Source organism: Sinocyclocheilus rhinocerous, unplaced genomic scaffold (genome assembly GCF_001515625.1).
Source record: "Sinocyclocheilus rhinocerous isolate Xijiao unplaced genomic scaffold, SAMN03320098_v1.1 scaffold1234, whole genome shotgun sequence".
Lineage (NCBI taxonomy): Eukaryota > Metazoa > Chordata > Actinopteri > Cypriniformes > Cyprinidae > Sinocyclocheilus > Sinocyclocheilus rhinocerous.
The window spans coordinates 1,475,311-1,491,268 of record NW_015656153.1 but is presented as its reverse complement, the minus strand read 5'-3'; the positions used below and the strand labels follow the sequence as shown (position 1 = coordinate 1,491,268).

The 15,958-nt window shown below is 37.2% G+C and overlaps 1 pseudogene; it reads right to left on the bottom strand.

Moving 5' to 3' along the window:
- Window positions 1–15,958, bottom strand: part of LOC107719499 (usherin-like) — a 236,590-nt pseudogene that overhangs the window by 59,442 nt on the left and 161,190 nt on the right.

Below are 15,958 nucleotides of genomic sequence, written 5' to 3'. Positions count from 1 at the left end.
CATAAAACCTCCTTCATATTCATGACATGTGTCATGTCATGATTATGAAGGTGTCATGTCAGTCTTATGCACACCCCTTCAAGTAAAGTGTTACCTAATAATTCTAGTTTAAATTTATATGACATTTAGTTACTTAAGATCAGAGGCGCACAAAGTACTCAACTCCGTACAATATTTGTCTTTCAAATGTAGTGAAGTTAAAGTCATAAGTTCCCAGAAAAATAATACTCAAGTAAAGTACCGATACTCAAAAAGTGTACTTAAGTACAATACTTAAGTAAATGTACTTAGTTACTGTCCGCCTCTGCATGCAATTACATATAGTTCACACTTAAGTATATTTCCATAGTAAGTACTCTTTTTAAAAGAATAAAGAGCATATGTTTCTCACAGAGCTGATTAGAATACATTTTAAATCTCCCTCTGTTATAGTGGAATCAATAAACCTGCACCTAAACCTCACAAAAAAGCAGTTTTTACCTATTAGTGGCTGTTCTTATCTGAAGTGTGGACCAGACATTTAGTCAAAAGTCTAGCTACAAAGTACTAGTCTCTCCATAATCTGTTTTGGCAAATTTTGGCCTTAATCGGAGTTTGAGAAACTGGCGTGACACTACAGAACAGCTTGAGGGCAAAGTCTTCACCAAGTCTTCATCCTGAAGAACTATTGCTGAACGAGCATACAGTGAATATGTCACTCTGAGTGAAAGTGTTAATTACCGGGATGAGGATGCTGGCCGGGACTCTGTCAGCACACACAGATGTGAGGGGATTGAAGCCCACTCCATTACAACACTCTTCCTTCTGATCAATCACCGCTGACCAGCAGCACTTCAGCGACGCCGTCCTGTTCTCCAGCACGTGGACTTTAGACTCTCTGCCGGGACCCATGCAGCACCAGGAAGTGGATGTGTTAATGTAGTGCTCTCCACAGCAGATGAATCCTATGTAAAACAAATTACACGTGGAAGATGTTGATGCTTTTTAATAGGCAAGAGAGCCTTAATCATCATAATCCATTATAATAGTGCAGGAAAGTTATAAATTGAAGTTTAGAGAGAAAAAAAAACCTTGTTTGAATGGCAGTTCAATTCAGACAACATCCTGGTACTTCACTAAATCAAAAGACAACTAATAATGCATATGAAAACATCTTTGACATATAAACATGAGTGTACTGTAGTCAGCACATTTCTAAAATCAAGTATATGACATCCAACATGTGGCCATTACAGCTCATGGGATGTTTCTAGTGGATGTCGGAGAGCTGCATGCGCAGCTGACATGTAAAAGATGCAGATGGCTGTGCTGCATGAGGAATCAGCTTCACCTGGCGATATGGCCACTGTCTCCTCCCATCAGCCATCAGCGCTCAGCACCCACATCTGCATCCTCTCCTGTTACCTCTAAAAGCATCACCACGTTCTCAGAGACCTGACTCAACATACACGCACCAGCCCTGCAAACACAGCTATGTTTGAGGGGGGTTGAAATACCTGCCTTTACACTACCATTCAAAAATTTGTGGTCAGTAAGATTTTCTATTTAATTAAAGATTTAATTTTTTTTAATACTTTTATTCAGTAAGGATGCATTAAATTGATCAAAAGTGGCAGTGAAAACATTCAGAATATTACAAACGATTTCTATTTCAAATATACGCTGTTTCTTTAAACTTTACATTTCATAAAGAATCCAGAAAAAAGGTTTCCTCTAAAATATTAAGCAGCACAACTGTTTTTAACATTGCTAAAAATAAGAAATGTTTCCATTTTTTCCACTTTGCCACCACAGGAATAAATTACATTTTAAATATATATTAAAATACAAAACATCTATTAAATTGTGATAATATTTTACAATATTACTGTATTTTTGAAAAAATAATGCAGCCTTTGTGAGCAAGAGAGACTTACTGACCCTATACTTTCAAACACTAGAGAATATATTACATATTTCATTTTGAGAAAAAGGATGCATTAATATGTAAACTATAAAATTGTATTTTCAGGCATATACCATCAACTGGATTAAGGACCAAGAAGGTGAAACATCGAACATACTTTTTTTGTCATGCTCTATTTGAATTATGACTAATTCGCATTAAGATCATGGCAGAGGGAAGAAAGAATAGAATTTTCTGAAAAGTAGTTTAATATTCTTCTAACAGGAAGTGACTCCTGGTTTATTTCCTTGGGTAAACCATCACTACCATAATTACCATCAACCCCCAGTATGATAAATTGCTAATTGTTTAATACCCTAATCAGCGTTCATTCTTTGCACAGATAAACTGTGACAGCGCCATTAATTTAAATAGTAATTTCACTTAACGGCCAAAACGGCGCAGCAGATTTTTATGCAACGTTTTCTAGGGGCCGCATCCATCACAGCTCTGCAGTGACATAAAGATGTCTGACGTGCTCTAACTCACTTAGGGACAGCAGATGTTGCAGTGCTGCGTTTGGTGGCAATTCCCAGGGTGCATTACTTCAGCTCCAATGACTTGCAAATAAACAGCTCAACAATTTTTCCAAAATAGCTTGTCCCATCCCTGCCCCGCTGAATTTTTCATGATATTTTATTTAAAACCAGTGAACTTTGACACCCTGACCTCTTGGCTGGGGATGTCCCTCTATTTTGTTTTCCGCACTTGACCTTGGCCTGTCAGCTAAACCAATTCATGTTCCTTCATCTCCACCTTTGTCATGCTATGAATAGGAACAGGAGGGAAAACCACTAGACCCTCTAAATCTGGTGTAGACGCGGCGCAAAAACACGAGCACCCTTTTAGCTCATGCTTTGTTTTTTCAAGCACCGTAAAAAGATTTAGCTAATCTTCAGATTTATGATGGATTTGCATACATTTATTAGAGTGCGAGTGAACGCAGGCGAGCATAAGGTGCTTTGGCTGTGTGAATTAAGGTTCATTCACTTAATGATAAGTAAATATTTAGCATGCAATGAGCAACTGATAAAAATGTGTACTGTGGCTTACACAAGCTTTTGGATAGTAAAACTAAAACTTTGAACAAACAAAAGCACTTTTTAAAACAAAATAATGGCTGAGCACATTCAAATTCATACTCACGGAGCAAAAGAACTTCATAGTGCTCTATCTTTACATAGTGGACATTACAATCTTTGAAAGAAAAGGTGCTTTTTTTTGCTTTATTAATCCTTTTTTTTCTTTCAAATTATCATTTGCAAGCATCTTTATCTCATTTGCCAGTTGAATGTGAATTATCCTGGTATAAGTGTATAAAATACACTTTAGCCACTGGAGGAACAGAAAAAAGGAATGTTTCAAAGCTATCAAATGGTTGGTTTAAAAACATTGTTTTAATGCACATGACGGAAACACAACAAATGGTACAAATTTCACTGGGTTGCTCGCGGTTTTTTTTTTTTCAGGACCTCATCCTGACCGTAATCCAAAACCGAACTTCTACTTTTGGAATAAAAGAAAATTATGAGATTAAACCGTAAGGAGTCGTTCACAAAGAATGCACATTTGCATTCCACTGCACTGCCTGTTTTTCTATTTAAACGCGCTATACGAACGTGTTTGACCGTACTCAAGTCTTTTTCATGACATAGCATTCTAAACACAAGATTCTCAGTCTCTAGAACTTGCGTGTTTCATTCCACTTCCCTGCGTCTCGAGTTTTTTTCAAGGTTGTACTGTATATCATTGGTGTGTGGTGGTGTTCTGAAATGAGAAAGCAAAGTTCTCAAAGTTTTTTTTTTTTTATCAAATGCAAATTCTTGTCCCAGTCACATTTTGATGTTTAAATATACATTACTTACACTATCAGAAAAAGAAAAAAACAAATGTTTTTTTTTATTTTATATTTTATATTTTTATATTAAAGCTGCAGTCCGTAAGTTTTGCCTCTTTGTCGCCATCTCTGTTTGAAAACCTGGAATTGCAGCTGTGTGTGGAATTATCTAGCTTGCGTGGGTTGTGCGGCGGCGTGGCTCCAGCGCGGATGAATCTAATGTTCTGAAGAGTATGTGTGGCAGTCAGTCACTGCACTGGTTCTAGCCTACGTCTTGGAATATGACCCAAATAAGAATTTTCACCATATATTGCCATCTGAACAAGTAAGAAACAAGTTTGCCACGTTTGTTCTGACCAACTGAGGAAAAAAGCATTACCGTAAATCTCGCTACCAATGGTGATTAAATCTAAAGATCGGTAAGCTCATATCACATCAAACCATTCAAATTATTATTATTGTTATACTTTATTCTCAAATGATTAATGTTAACAACATCAGCATTGGTGACAGGCAACCCGTTTTGGACACGGGGAGGGGCATTTTTACTGCGTGATAAATATGAGCAGCACGGCACAGTGGTTTAAATGTATATTTATCCATAAATTAATAAATATGAATTCTGCTGTTAAAAACAAATAAAGAAGCCGTGTAGGAGAGTGGTTATTATGTGCAAACAGTGAGAAACTATATTTGTGCAGTGTGCGCATGTCAAAAAAATTAATTCCGATTTGAAGCTTGTGACATACAAACGCGCACATCAACCCGATCACTTTATTTAGTGTTCATGTAAACACTACATTCAGATTCATCAATCGGAATGAATTCAGTCCGATTGAACCTACTGTGCATGTAATAATTGTGCATGTAAACGTAGCCAGTGTCTTACTTTCTGGTGTTTGAGGGATGGAGCTCTTCTAATGGGCTGCCCAGCAGGACTGTAACCACCTGTGAGAGAAAAGGCAGATTTAAAGACCTCATGACATGTGATTTCATGTGGTTTTAAGTGCCACAGAAACAAACTACACTTTTCATAAATACATAAACATACATAAATACATAAAAATACTAACATTTTTCCATTCTTCTCTACTTTATAGTCTGAGATGTGCTCTTCAAAACAATGCATGCTCGAGTTATCCTATATAATATGAAGGATAATGTAGAGAACATACTGCTGTGTGAGGTGAGGGTGGCCTGTGGAATGAGTTGAGCACTGAGTGACGTGGACATCTGTAGTTTGGAGTGAGGAGAGAGTAGAGATGGAGAAGGAAGATACGAGGTCAGGCCCTGAAACAAACCACAATAACAAGAGCTCAATGTAGGACTGAGGTTCGGTATGAATGCTATATGATACGGTTTCTATTTTAAAGCTGCAGTCCGTAAGTTTTGCCTCTTTGTCACCATCTCTGTTTGAAAACCTGCAATTGCAGCTGTTTGTGGAATTATCTTTCTTGCGTGGGTTGTGCGCCGGGAGTATGTGTGGCTGTCAGTCACCGCACCGGTGTGGATATTTACTGTACTTCGCAATCACAGATTAGCCTACGTCTTGGAATATGACCCAAATAAGAATTTTCACCATATATTGCCATCTGAACAAGTAAGAAACAAGTTTGCCACGTTTGTTCTGACCAACTGAGGAAAAAAGCATTACCGTAAATCTCGCTACCAATGGTGATTAAATCTAAAGATCGGTAAGCTCATATCACATCAAACCATTCAAATTATTATTATTGTTATACTTTATTCTCAAATGATTAATGTTAACAACATCAGCAGTGGTGAGTATGAGTAGTGTGTATTAGCGTGTAGATTTCAATTTCTGCACAGTCTAATCTAATTGTTATACTCTTCGAATTTCATATTAAGAAATTGTTTTAACCCAAAAAGCAAATTATGCTCCCTTCGAACTGGTTTTCTTTAAAATACAAATCTTTGAAATCCCAGGCTATCTGTAATCATAAGCACATTCATAACTGGAATATAATTTAATTTCATTCACATGTGTGTCATAAAAGGTTATGTACTTGCTCAAATATTGATTTCAGATCATTTTTAACCAAAAAAAGTTACGGACTGCAGCTTTAACATGCAATAAATATTCTATTTATTAAAGCCAAGAATGAATCTCATCAGGTTGGAGTTTTTAAGCATTTTACATTTATACCAAAATAACTCAAGGCAGTAACCATTTAAACAAAATAGTTTGTGAACTTATGTTCAGCTATTCTTTTTAATAGTTAACTTTTAACTATTTTTGAATTTTTTGGGTCATCAGTCATCAAAGCTCGGTAAATCTTGGTTAAAGATGCGGAGATTTACTTTAAATTTCACCAAGCTGATTACTCACTAAAAGCTCCCACAGATCAAGTTTTTATGCCATTTTAAGTATTATTTTGACGTAACAATATAGAATAGTGTGTGCACACTAAAAACTAACTTAATATTTCACGCACAGTCAATGCAAAGGCGTGCATTCGTGCCGGAAATTTCACATGCCAGCAAAGAGCTTATTAACACGTCCGGTTTGACACATCCAGTTGTATCAGAAAATGGAGGAGAGCATTATGCAATGTTTTTATTCACGCGAGTGACACGAAAAACATCCCACGAATAATCTAAAGCGATAACGCAATGCGAATATTCACTTTGCTTTTGTCGTGCACACACCATAAGTTTGTGAGTTTACTTACTTTTTTAAATTAGTCTTCCCATTAATGCTATTATATGGTTCATTCAGACTGATTCGTGAACGCACACAAACACAAGAGGCGGGATTTATCACATGAACCAATCACAGCGGAACGTAACCAGTCACATCCAATCATACTGCAATGGAGGCATTGACTCCTCTCACGTCACTTTCCCCCATTAATTCTCAATTACCCCCTCCAAATTCAAGGCATGCTATAGGGGGTCTGTTAAAACTCAGTGGGCTCAGGGGAGGCGAGAGAGACACGGACTCATTGTTGGACAATGTTTCTTAAGATAAACAAGTGATTTATACACTTTTAAATTTGATATTTTTTAATATTTGCATTGTTTTATTTTTATACAACAATTTTTTTTCCTCATCCAATATTTTGAAGAGACAATGAAATGCCCCTATTGTATATGTTATTAGTTAATGCGTTACTTCAAAATTAACAATATTTTACAGGATAATCGTGGTTAATGTTAATATCTATCTATCTATCTATCTAAACATTTGAAAAACATTTAACATTAACATCTTTAAAACATAAACTACTACACACAGTCTTGTTATTAAAACAACACTAAAACACCAGAAACGTCACCATCAGTGGTCTAACACCACTATTCCTAAACCAAACATGTACAAATCATTAGGAGTCTGTACTTTGTGATTAGTAGTTGAGCCATGCAAAATGCTTTAATTGCTCAAGGATATTAACTGATATTATTAGCCATGATTAAAGTAAGAAAAGCTATCATCATAACTGTGTTGAAAGAAAATGGTCTTAATCTGTATGATCTCCAATCCGTCTCAGCAAAAAAGATCCAGAGTGTCTGTGTCTGTTCAGAATGATTCCCTCTCTGGCATTCATGTCTTGTCATTTGCAAGACAGTTTTGGCAGAACAATATGAGGACATATGAGCCATGATGAAGCGCTCGTGCAGTAACAAATACAACACAGACACCGACGCATTCAGCCACCAGGATCATTTCCACTCGCAAATGGTCATTGTGTCCTTGAGAACATATTTAATTATTGCACTTTTTTGACATCGTCACAGCCATTTCCACACCCACTCTTATGATCCTTCGCTCTCTCACTCACACATACACAGCTCTAAAGCTTTTAACACTTAAATGGTGTAAAATATTCAGATTTAACCTTGACTGTGATAGAGGCACCGTGCTTTTAAGCAAAGCTCTGTACATAAGCAGATATTAAGAGCTCTCCGTATGACACCAAGCCTCCAGATGCAGAAAACCCTGTAATCCAAATCTAAACTTTAAACAGGACAGCGGGACATTCACAGTAATACCCGGTATTACTCAAGGCTATTGTCTAAACTGTTTCTCATGTCTCAAATGGAAAAATTCAGAAGACTGGATTGGATTTCGACAGTTTAAAGCAGTGGTGTCAAACTCAGTTCCTGGAGGGCCGCAGCCCTGCATAGTTTAGTTCCAACCCTGCTCCAACACACATACCATGTAGTTTTCAAATAAGCCTTAATGACTTGATTAGCTGGATCAGGTGTGTTTAATTAGGGTTGCATCTAAACTGTGCAGGGCTGTGGCCCTCCAGGAATGGAGTTTGACACCCCTGGTTTAAAGGTTTCGCAACTTGTCATGGAGCATGATGAAATGTTTCACAGTTCACCTTCAAACAGATGTCATTGTTTCTGTAACTGGTGTGAAATCTAGGATATAATTTGGGTTATAATTAAGCAACATTGTTAATATTGCGATGATTGCTATGTGTTTTATAATTATGTTTATTAAGCCTGTGTCTTAAGAGTCGTAAAACTGCGTTAGAGTTGGAAAGTTTGATACAATTTTGTTGGTTGACAAAGAATATTTTATTTTTCATATATTAAAAGGTTTTAAAACAAATATATTAAGAGTCGTAAAACTGCGTTAGAGTTGGAAAGTTTGATACAATTTTGTTGGTTGACACAAAGAATATTTTATTTTTCATATATTAAAAGGTTTTAAAACAAATATTAATACAGTTATTTTTTAGTGCAAAATAGAATGGAAAATGGATATTTAAAAAAAATTGTGATTTACTTCTATCACATATACAAAATCTAAATAAACAGAAAAATATTTAATAATTTTATAAATAAAAAAAAATAACCTCCATGCTGTTCCGGAAGGAGACTCACACAGAGGATTAGAAAAATAGCAATAAAGTTTATTTTCAACACTGAGTGCAGGAGAATCGGGGAGGTGAGTAATAGCGCTGAATATAGTCCTTTCAGGGAGAGGAGGAAAGTAACCCTGTCACTGGTCCTCCAGGAGATCGTGGAATTGGGGATATAGGACAGCACACACCTCAGCTGATGGGTAAACGGAGCTTTCACGGAGTGGATGACTGGAACGTACTGGGGAATGGAACACAGGAGAACAACAATGGAGGTAACACAGGAGGTAAGTATATCAAGAAGGTAAGTCTTTCGATGTCTCTCACAGATAGGATATAGAGGGAGTCCACTTCGTAGAAACGAGACCGGACACTGGAGTGAAGTGAGGTGTGTGCTTTTGAAGGGTGGCTGATGATGACTGCAGATTAGTGACAGGTGCGTGTGATCAGTATTCAGGTGAAGGTGTTCGCTGTGATTGGGAGCCTGGCCGATCCGTTACACATGCACTATGTAATATACCAATAACAAATAATATTTAGAATATCTAACATTTTATTATAATATATTATCTATCATAATATAATAATTTTTAACATAAAACATGGCAATGATGCTATAAAATTTGGTTTAGAAAAGTGTTTATTGTCAAACAAATCTCTGTAATCATCCATCAAAAAGCAAAATACTAGAGACTTCATTTGGCACATAATGTTGTTCTAATTGATTTATTATCTGGCTTATTGATCGATCGATTGTTTCTTTAGTGATTTATACACCGTGCACAAAAGGTGACACTGTTAATTTTCTTTTTGTAATTTGACTAATAGCAGTTCTTTTGAGACTGGTTAAGGGATTGGTTCACAGGCAGCTTTTCAAACAGCTGATGGCTGTCTCTAACAATTCCATCTCCGCTGCGCCGGAGTGCTGCGAGTCCTGACAGGCTAGAGTGTAATGTGTGACAGATCGCACTTTGGGGACCCGGTAATCACATTTCCATCGGCCATCAGCTGGATCTCAGTGGGACATCCTCAGAAAACCGCCTGTGATTCTATTTCCACAATCTGGAGGAGCACGTGCATCTTAAACACAATGTCACGGCATTTCTGAACAACAGAGTTCAGAAATACAAATAGAAAAACAGACACATTTTTCTCTGACAGCCCACTCTTGAAGACAGGTCTGAATATATATTGCATCTATGCATCCACTTAAAATATACTAAATGCACTAAAATTTGATTGGTTGAGTCACATTTGCTGTCCATTCACAACTGTGAATGGACTTCAAATGAAAATGCTACACTAATGAACTGAAATAATGAAATGAAATGAAAGTGGTTGGTGACATTTTTAAAATGTTTTTAAAATGTTTTTGTCTCTTAAGCTCATCAAGGTTGCATTTATTTGATCAAAAATTACAAACTAAAATAACTGTTTTCTATTTTAATATTTTTTATTCCTATTTATTCCTTCAGAAATCATTTTGATATGCTGATTTTAGAAACATTTCTCATTGTAACCAATGTTGAAAAATAAATAAAGATTATAGATTTTTATAAAAAGACAGATTTTTGTAAAAAAAAAAAAAAAGTTACATTTTTTTTGTATTCTTTATTTAATAGAAAGTTCATAAGAATAGCATTTATTTGAAATTGAAATGTAATATGTAATATGTGACCCTGGACCACAAAATATGCGACTTATGACTGGTTTTGTGGTCCAGGGTCACATATATTGTTTTTGTAATATTATAAGATACATAATATGGCTTTACTTATACTTTTAATTGATTTAATGTGTCCTTGCTGAATAAAAGTATTCATTTCTTTCAGAAAACAAATCTTTCTGACCTTTCTGAACAGAACACCAGTGTCTTTTGCAGTTGTTGGCATGTTTACCAAAGGTCATGCTAGGTCATGTGTTACAGTGATTTTACCATAGTTAAGGGGAGTTAGACACTCCACTTCATGGTAAACAATGCTAACATAGCTTATATGGTAAAATCCCTATAACACTTGGCCTCACATATATCTTCATCATCAAAAATGAAAGAAATATGCAGCTTTATGCCTAATAAATCTAATTAAGCACCCATTAGACTTTCGCCAAATACCGTTTTGCCACAGTATATAGCACATTTCAGCTCTGATTCACATTACATTACATACTCCTCAGCCAATAGAAGAGGATATCAGCTCATGACATATGCGGCGTTATCTGTCCATTAGCTTATATTTGCAGAGACACTCACCGCTGCTAAAGGAGACAGAACCTTGAGGGAGTCGGGGTGTCTTTATCAAGGTTAAGTAGCTCATTCAATAATAGAGCAGGCTGACAGAGTGAGGAGCCAGCGTGGTGCTCGCGGCGTGAGCCCCCAGCACCATGCACCAGCGGTGTGGCTACCAGGCAAATGGCCTTTAGTTATCCTAACGGTACTATCCATCATAACATATGCTCTCCCCAGGATGCTCTCTTTAATGAGTGATGACTTCTTCATCTGCCTTATTTCAGTAAGATGAACCAAAGGAAGAGAAAATCAAGCGAGGTAATGTGAGCGAGCGCTGTGGCGTGGCATGTTTTAATCTAGAGGAAAATGCTTCTGCTAGCTTCTGAAATAACTCCAGGTAGGTAGTGAAATAAATGAAGTGATTAAGTTGCCTAAAAAAGGGGGACAGCTTTGAAAAACTGTATATCAAGGGCAAGGTGATTAACCAAAGCTTGAAAATGATTACTGGACCCCATCCCAGGATGCTACCGAAGCCACCGAACGACTTAGAGAGTGTGTTTGTATGATAAATACACTGGTGCCACTGACCTCATGGTGGCCATTAGTTCTGTTGCATCCTGGGAGCCTGCTGTGAGCTTGGCATGTGTGTACATTAATGAGGAAAAAAAATTAACTTAAATGATTTTAGCAAATGGCTGCAATATAACAAAGAGTGAAAAATTTAAGGGGGTCTGAATACTTTCCGTACCCACTGTATAGTTTACTAGAGACATATTTTCTGTTTTGCAGGAGCAGATGATTTTAAGGCGGTCCTAACAGTACAATTCTGATCCCTGACAAGGGGCTGTGATAAATGGATTGTATTATGATAAGTGTGATGTGGGAAAGGCAAATTATTCTTTATGTCATCAATAGCGGTTCACTTCATAAGGTTATGATGGACTGCAACTGCAAACTAGATAAGTCTGATTGCTCTTGAAATATCAGCAAACCACTGATAACCAATCAAATATGAGAACCAGAACAAACTTTTCTCTAAGATACACTACTGTTCAAAGGTTTGGGATTAGTAAGATTTAAAAATTTTTTTTTGAAAGAGAGAAAGAAAAAAACAAACACTATAATTCAGCAGGGATGCCTTAAATTGATCAAAAGCGACAGTAAAGACATTTATAGCATTACAAAAGATTTCTGTTTCAAATAAATGTTGTTCTTTTGAACTTTATTTTCATCATTGAACCCTGAAAAATACATTTATCATGGTTTTCTCAAAAAATATTACATAGCTGTTTTTACCATTTATAATAGTAAGAATATTTCTTGAGCAGCAAAGCTCTGGTTGGTGCTCAGATAGACTCAGCTCCATCATCCAGCCTGACAAAGATGGCTGACACCAGGGCCAGTGCCCATCCAGCCCATCTGTGCCCAGGTGCCCACTTTAGCGAGGCACTGCGGGGGAGCCTGTGTGACCCCAAGAGGGTTCAGCTCCTCTGACACTCCACCACAGTGTCATTAGAAAGTCACTAAGGAGTGAGGGCTAAACTTAGCCACAGTGAAGTGGCCATACATACTTCTGAAGGATCATGTGACACTGAAGACTGGAGTAATGGCTGCTGAAAATTCAGTTTTGCATCACAGGAATAAATTACATATATTAAAATAGAAAACAGTTGTATTAAAGTGTAATGATATTTCACAATATTACCGTTTACTGCATTTCTGAATAAATAAATGCAGCCTTGATGACCATAAGAAACTTTACTGACCCCAAACTTTTTAATGGTTGTGTACATTGCAGGCATGCATGCTTCTCCAAACTGACCTGATACATGTTTATGGGGCGTCCCTTGGCCAGCATCCCCACAGCACACCGTCTCTCTAGGAACTAGCTGTCCTCCACAGCACTGGGAGCTGAAGCCATCATAAAGACGCCCCCCCACAGCAGATCTGCCCGGCTCCAGACATGAAAGGACTCCCACCACAGCATGAATCCCCGAGACCGACAAATACACGCTGTTCCAGAGTCTGGACAACAGACCTCTCCTTCGAACACATATAGAACAATCAACTACAGTATGTAATGTAAAACAAAAGAATGTTCAAAAAAGGAAGAAATATTGAGACTTATATTTTACTTATATATTATGCAGCCTAACTTGCTGAATGCAGTACATACCTAGTGGGACTAGTACGTAATATCCTCCACAACACTGGTGTTGAGACAGAGGCTGCATGCACAAACTGACCTCCACAACACACACTCCCAGAATCCTTTAGAGCTGGAACATAACGCTCTTCACAATACTGATGAGAATGATTTAGGCTGTGAACAGGCCCTGCACAGCATACCTGCAACAATAAAACACATATAAAAATCTATGCAATTCAAATACATTGTCCATACAAGTTTTGCACTCCTCAAGGCAATTAGGAAGTTAAGAGGTGGCAATGCCTCAGCCCTGAGGGCCCGCAGAGGCACATGTGAGTGCAGGTAGAAATCCAGCCCACCTCTTCGCTCCACAGCGGCAGGCTATATTTAGCCGGACTCCACTGCCTACTTTGGTGAGAAATCAGGGCAGGATAGATTCTCTACAGCGCTGAGATGATACTCTTGTGGCGTCTGAAAAATCTGTATTGCCCTGAGCCACTGACATTGCCCTTACCTTCTGGCCCAGCTTCCAGTAGAAAAATGGCATACAGTAAATACCTCCTCTGCTGTGCTTTTGAGAGAGGGCTGAACTTTTGAACCTACTTGAACCCGGTTTGTCAAACTCCTGAGAATTACAACCACTATGTGTAAAGGCGGAACAAAAAGGAAGCTTGTGCATACAGTATAGTATATAATTGCCCTCATAACACAATTTTAGCCAGAGTAAAAGTACACTGATAAGAGCTGTTAAGCGATTAAAACTGCTATGAAACGGAACGCACATCCAAGTAAAAAGGATTATCGAAGAATAAAATGCATCGATTGTTTATTGGATGCAAGCTTGCAGTCAACTGTAAGAAAGGGGCAGGGACTAAATGATAGGAAAGTGTGGAATACATCACCAGAGAAAAATCTGCAGTTCTCCAAAATGACAATTTGAATGAAAAAAAAAATGGAATAAGCATGTAATCATGTAATCTTTCACAGTAACATGCATTAATAACATAGTGTGAATTTCCAATACATGCTGACATTAAAAATTTAAATTTCTTAATTTGTTTCTTAACTAGTCACATATACTGTATTAATATTTGCGGGCGGGGGGGTGCCTTCAAGTCAACAAGGTTCAGAATTCCCTAGTATAGAATTTACAGCATGTTTAACTGTGTTTTTCTATTGAGTCTTTTTTATAGTTAAAATAACACATTCAATTGACATCCCTAATTATAGCATAGCTGATATTTCCTAGTGGTACTCATAAAGAATCAAACAAAACTCCTTTCACAAGGTGTTAAACTATGGATAATGCTGAATTCAAGACGAGCTCCATTAACACATCATCACAATAGTGTGGCATGTTGCCTCTGTGAAATTCATTTTTCTATTATACTGCTTTACAGCTTTGAGAGCTCTTGTCCTTATCTGAGTTGTGTTCTCTTTGTGTGCTTGTCTCTAGTGTATTACTGTCTGATTTAAGCTGGTGGAGACGTATGGCCTGTGTTTGCTTGCCAAGTTGGCTGTATTTCAATAACACCAGGATGGCAGCAATTGCAGAAGACAAGTTAATCTGTTTACTGAAAACAATCACAGGGACTGTACTTCATAGATAAATACCAGCCACTCCAATGGATACGTCACTGTTTCTTCATGGAATACTTTACGAGCAAAACTAATGATCTAAGTGTAACAGTTTAAATGAGGTTTGTGAGTAGTTACCCGTGTCTCAGGCTTATAACAGGTCTTGCCGCAGAAGTCTTGCTCTGCAGGGCACTCCAGGTACGAGCAGTGAGCCTGAGGAGCAAACTCCTGCTGGGTCTGCAGCTCCTCGCACCGCTGCAGAGTCCTCCGCCACACGTCATATCCTCCCAGAATGCCATTGGTCTTACCAGGTGACGTCCATTCTAGTTTAACTGATCTAACACATATAGTATACAGACACAGCACAGATATTACACCTTCACAAATACTGCCCGTCACTTGGTTTATATTATCAGTCTGGCTTTAGTTCATACTTTGTTTTTGTTACGTCACTGTCAAGGAGAAAGAAGCATGTAATATAATAGAAAAAATGGTTATAATCACCCTGTTATATAGCGCTTTATACAACTTGATATACTAGAGCCAAATAGATTGCGCTGTGTAGTATGAGTTATGATATGTGTCATCTTTTCTTTTTACAATGTACTTCTTGTATTGATTTTCCTCTCCATTCATCATGCAGGAGAGCTGGCTTTCCACAGAAAAGAACAATTTTTGTTCACTACTGCTGACTTTGAGATATTGGATAAAATATTGAGACCTGTATTATGTCATTAAAATATTACACCCAAGTTGTTTTACAAGAATTATACTGTATCACAGTATAACTTTTTGTAATATTTAGTAGTAATAGAAACATTTATAGAAATCTATTTTACTTGTCACATATTATGTTGTATTTTAAGGTAAGTTTGTTTATGAATAAGTTTTAAATGGCACACACTGTGAAACCTGCTGTGGCATACTGCAATAATAAATGAGTAAATAAGTAAGACGCAAGCAAGTAAAAGCAAAACAAAAAACAAAACATCACATTTGGTGGAGCAGCTTGCTATTTAAAGGAACAGAAGGAGTGGACAGGGAAGAAAACAAGGACAAGACAAAAACCAAACAAAATAAAAAACAAAACATTACATTTGGTGGAGCAGCTTGCTATCTAAAGGAACAGAAAGAGTTGACAGGGAAGGAAAAAAAAAACAAAAAACAAAAAACAAAACAAAACAAAACAAAAAGTCACATTTGGTGGAGCAGCTTGCTATCTAAAGGAACAGAAGGAGTTGACAGGGAAAAAAACAAGGACAAGACAAAAACCAAACAAAATAAAAAAACAAAACATCACATTTGGTGGAGCAGCTTGCTATCTAAAAAAAAGAAAGAGTGGACAGGGAAGGAAAAAAAGAACAAAACAAAACAAAAAACAAAA